The sequence below is a fragment of the Panicum virgatum genome, chromosome 5N (genome assembly GCF_016808335.1).
Source record: "Panicum virgatum strain AP13 chromosome 5N, P.virgatum_v5, whole genome shotgun sequence".
NCBI classification, from domain to species: domain Eukaryota; kingdom Viridiplantae; phylum Streptophyta; class Magnoliopsida; order Poales; family Poaceae; genus Panicum; species Panicum virgatum.
In genome coordinates, this window is record NC_053149.1 from 51573499 (window position 1) to 51579198 (window position 5700).

Genomic DNA, 5700 nt, shown 5'->3' on the forward strand with positions numbered 1-5700 from the left:
AGTAGAAATGAGTTGCAACACAAAAATGGAGATAGAAAGAGCTGGAAAGATGATAGAGAGGTTATGGCGCATGTACTAGCGCTAAAAGAATAATTAGCCATAAATAAAACTCCTACTAAGTTGGATACTTGAACCTAGATAAATGAATAGGTTCTACCATAAGAGATCTAACCAACTGAGCTACACGCCTAATTCACACTTGACAATTGATTCACAAGGATATAATTTGAGATGCATAACTGAGTTCAAAATATTGTAATAATTCAAGAACTGGATTGATCCTAAAATTTAGAAATGAACAATTTTTACAGTTTTTTCCCTAGTGTGGCCAGATTTATGGTGTAGGTTGATTGAAGCCACTATAGATGCATAGGATAAGTGCATTATATTAAAAGACAATAATCTAGGTTTAGGATGATCACGTAAAACATGAGCCATACCTAATGTTCTAGGTAAAATAATCATCTTTTTTGAGATCATCTAGAATATTTGAACGATTGTCGTGCTCCACCTTTACACACTTTCAAGATTTACCCTAGTACCATGTCCCCACCATTACTGAGTCGTCCTCTCCAGCTAGAAGGTCTTTTGCGTAGAAAATTGGTGTTTCTTTGACATAAACACACTGTTGTCCATCCATATGTTGCCAATTGCCATCATCTAAGATTAATGCCTTCCATTGGATGAGTCAACATATATAATTATATATCCAGGCAACTGGAAGGGAGGTATAGCACCAACTTCACCTTCAATATTAATGTTCATGAAAATTATTCTACTGATGATAACGATTTCCCTCATTAATTTGTTATGGGATGCTTAGAAATCTGAAAAAGTGAGAATGCTTGTGTGGTGAGCAAGTACTTAGCCTGAAGAGCTTTATTCTCCACGGCCTGTGTGAACATGATCTTCATAAAGGAATTAAATAATGCACCTTTTAAATGCATATGAAGTACATTATTACATATAACTGAGTTCTTTTACAATGATTGTAAAGTACCAATGTGTACTTTTAGGTACTTTTACCGTGAACTTTTTTTCTAGCAGTTAATCTATGGAAAGTATTTATAAAAACTAAATTAAATTAGTATTCGGTCCCACTTTTTGGTATTTGGTCCCATATTTTGGAAGTACCAGGTACTTTATCCTAGATACTTCTAGGTACTTAGAGCGTCCGCAGTGTTCATTTCCTAGTTGGTTCGATGCATTAAATTCAGCTATAGGACTGGGTACGAGACACTATGAGCTTGCTTCTATAGAGAAACAAGTCCCATGGAAAGAATCAAGCACTGTGCATTAAAAAAGAATATAACACTGACACAGGTGACATAGCTCCAACGGCTCCAACCGCCGAGCATTCAGATTTCAGATTTTCAACGGTCATGTGAAATGCACAGAGAAGTGAAATGCAGGTCACTTGACCGTTGCCTTCAAAAAAAAATGTTCTTTGCTGCTTCCTACAGCACGACGCTTCTACAAAAGGAGCCCCAGTTTGCTTCCTTCCTCCCAACAATCCTCTGCTGCCTCCTCCTCTGCTCCTAGCAATTTTTCTCTGCCTCATTGTTCCCAGCAGGCTACACAAAAAAAGAGAAGCAAAATCAAAACAACTCAATACTCATATTTCTTAGTTCACATGGAGCCCACAGAGGGAAGTTTTGGTAGGTTGCTTGGCACTGATCCTAGAAATCCAAGAGCTAACGCAAACTACCAGCATATGCTAAATTTCACACCCAACACTTTCAACCAGACTCAGGTCCCCACCCAACCACCATTCAATTACTCCCATCAACATAGTCAACCTATCATGCCATGCACAACATGAATCTCTATGGTGGTGTAGGCAACCTCCAACAGTATGGCCAATTTTCACCAAGTTTTCAAGGTTTTCAACCAGTACCCAACTTTGGCTTCCCAGGTGGAATGTTTGCAGGTGTTGTTGGTGGTGCATCTTCACATGGGTCAGATTCCGCAACCCCGCAGTCACAAATAAGAAAGCCGGAGCAAGATGAAGAGAAGGCAGATTCAAGTGATAGCAGTCCGAATGAAGGAAAGAGGGCTGCGAGAATCCTTTGTACTCTGAGGAGGATAACCTACGCCTTGGAAGTCTTTGTATTAAGCATTCAGTAGATCCAATTCGTGGCACAGATCAGAGCAAAGAGGCCTACTGGGGCAAGATAACAGAAGCGTTCAATTCAGGCCTGCCTGAAGGTGCACGAAGAAGGACAAAGGGACAGCTCAAAAGCCATTAGGTAAGAATTAATGCAGCTGTTACCAAGTTCAATTGGGGTCTATGGTCGAATGACGTATTGTAGTGGGGAATCTGAGGACATGCTGATGGACAAAGCACGTGCTACATTCAAAAGAGAAAACAAGAAAAAGCCATTTACACTTGAATATGTCTGGAAGATTCTGAGGAAGGAACCCAAATGGTATAGAACTCCTAGCATGGATTGTTCAGAGAAGAACAAAAGGACAAAAATAGATGAATCTGGAGCATACACTTCATCTTCCAACCAAGACACAGACGAGGCGGAGACATTCAAAGAAGTGCGGCCAGAGGGGCAGAAGAAAGCAAAGGCTAGGATGAGAGGGAAGGGAAAGGCCATACCACAGTCTCCCCTAGGGTCACAACCAGATGAAGACATGGTTTTGTTTCACGATGCTATTTTGAAGAGAGCAAGTGCACTAGAGAAAACAGTAGAAGCGTCTAAGGAGCAGGTTAGAATGGACAAGTTAAAAAACTATATGCAACAGTTGGATAAGGATACTTCGAACATGAGTCTAGCAATTCTGAAGCTCCATGAACAACTCTTACAGGGTTTAGCCAAGGAACTATTTCCATCTTCAGACAACTAAGCAGATCATTATGAATTAGTGTGTCCTGTATGTGTTGTAGTAAATGTATGTAGCACTACTATTATGTAATAGTGTGTGGAATTTGTGTTGTACTAAATGTATGTGGCACTACCTTTATGTATTAGTGTGCGGAATTTGTGCTGTAGTAAATGTATGTGGCACTACCTTTATGTATTATTTTTCATTATTGATAATATCAATATTGGTTTGTACCTGTTTTTGCAATGTGCCACCTGCTCTCCTTGTTCTCATTATCTGGAAAAAAGGAGACATGAAAATCAGAAATAGCTGTTGGAGAATCTAGCTGTTGGAGAATCTAGCTATTGGAAAAACTAGCCATTAGAAAAGCCAGCTCCTGGGGAAGCCATCTATAAATACTATGAAGGACAAGTAACACACAACTCATTCATTCTCATATGCTACAATTCCTTCTACTCCATCCACCAAACCAGACCTCTACCAACAAATGGCTGAAGACTCTGAAAACCAGTCCATCACTAGTGAGGACCTCCAAAAACTAATGTTGGAGGAAGTCAATGACCCAATGGTGGCTCGTGTTGAAGCAAAAATGCAAGCTCTGATTGAAGCTAAACTTCAAGCTCAGTCAGGCACTAGCGTCAACTTGCGAAGGTACATTAATAGGGATCATGAAGCTGGCCATGCAAAATTAGTTGCTGAATACTTTGCTGAAAATCCTTTGTACACTGATTACCAATTTCGTAGAAGGTTTCGGATGAGAAAGCACATTTTTTTGCAAATTGTGGAAGCATCAGAAAATTGATCCCCATATTTTCAGTTAAGGAGAGATGCATTTGGTAAGGTGGGTCTTTCACCGCTGCAGAAATGCACGGCTGCCCTCCGAATGTTAGCATATGGATCACCGGCCGACCTTATGGATGAATCATTTGGAATTGCTGAAACCACAGCTTTAGAGTGTCTAATCAAGTTTGTTCAAGGTATTAGACACATATATGGGGAGAAATATCTTAGAAAACCTAATGATGAGGATATCCAACGATTACTGCAAGTTGGAGAGGCACGAGGGTTTCCAGGGATGTTGGGAAGTCTAGATTGCATGCATTGGCGATGGGGAAATTGCCCAGTTGCATGGAAGGGACAATTTACCCGTGGTGACTACAAGGTACCCACTATCATGCTTGAAGCTGTTGCCTCCTATGACCGTTGGATTTGGCATGCCTTTTTTGGCACACCTGGTTCCAACAATGATCTAAATGTGTTGAACCAATCTCCATTGTTCACACAAGTGCTACAAGGGAGAGCCCCAGAAGTTAAATTTACAATTAATGGTTTAGAGTACAATATGGGTTACTACCTAGCTGATGGAATTTATCCTAAGTGGGCAACATTTGTAAAAACAATCACTTTACCTCTTACTGAAAAGGATAAACTATTCGCTCAGCATCAAGAGACATCAAGAAAAGATGTGGAGTGTGCTTTTGGGATTCTACAGAAACGATGGGCCATTATACGTCATCCAGCACGTCTATGGGATAGGCAAGAGCTAGAAGATATTATGATGGCATGTATTATTTTGCATAATATGATAGTTGAGGATGAGAGGGACTCCTATCAGTTGCATATCGACACCACATACGAAGAGGGTCGAGCTACCAGACCAATTGAAGGACTGGACCATGGACCAATTAATGGATTTACCAGAATTCTAGAGATCAATGATATGATTCATGATAGAGAGATTCATAAACGTCTTCAGGCAGATCTAGTGGAACATATATGGCAAAAGTTTAGTGGCCGACAACCTTAGAACATGTATTATGTAGATGTCCTTTTCATGTATCTTTTGTTATTTTTATTTTTTTGTATTGTTGTTGTAAACCCAAATCAATGAAAAATTCTATTTGCAACTTCGGTTAGATGCAGAAACAATAATGCAATGCCCTAAACTATCACACCATTCCAAATCTATTAGACGAGCAGAGACAAACCATGCCTGGTGCTCTCGGTGCTGAGGAAAGATACGCCTGGTGCTCGTACAGGACGGCCGGCTTTTGCTCGTACAGGACGGCCGGCCACTGGTCCAGTGGTGACGGCGGCTACCTCGTACAGGACGGCCGCCTCGTATAGGATGACCTGGCCTGCCGCCTCGTACCTGGCCTGCACGGGTCGGCCGGCTTCTGCTCCAATGGTGACGACGGCGGCGACGTGCCCTTGGACGCTCCGCCGTTGGGGCTCTCCTGCACCGACTTGGGCAGCCCGCATCGGATGGGGAAGCGCAGGGGCCGCAGCGGATGGGGAAGCGCAGCGGCGGATTTGGCGAGGTAGTGGCCGGATTTGGCGAGGTAGCAGCCGGATCGACGAACTCGGATGGGAGCCGCAGGGGAAGAAGAATGGGGAAAGAAGACCGACGAAGATATTGGGGGAAGGAATGCTCTGTCTCTTTCCTTGTCTGGCTGTGGGTCCTCTTATCGAACCGCATCCATTTCTATACACTGTGAGATCGGTACTACGACCCGTCATTTCATCTGTGGACCCCATTATCGAACCATACTTGGTGCGACGCACTGCGGACGCTCTTACTACCTTCATCACCGTAGGATTTTATCAGATGGACGGTTCCTATTTTTTTCAATTATTGTAAAATTTCTGATTTAACAATTGTTGTCTATGGCTACTCAACCCTTGTTACTATTTATATAAAAAAAACCTTGTTACTATAGGGAAGCATTGAGACACGACATGTTTATTATTAGTTGCTTCTGCGAGCGTTTAGTGTATAAGTGAACACTGATCGTATGGCACAAACGCCTAAGAGACAATGATTCTTCCGGTATGTGCCACAAAAGCCACGAAACAGGCACAAAA

At 42.0% G+C, this 5700-nt stretch overlaps 1 pseudogene; it reads left to right on the forward strand.

Moving 5' to 3' along the window:
* Positions 1 to 3400: 3400 nt before the first annotated feature.
* Positions 3401 to 4642, forward strand: LOC120674909 (annotated as a pseudogene).
* The last annotated feature ends 1058 nt before the right edge of the window (positions 4643 to 5700 follow it).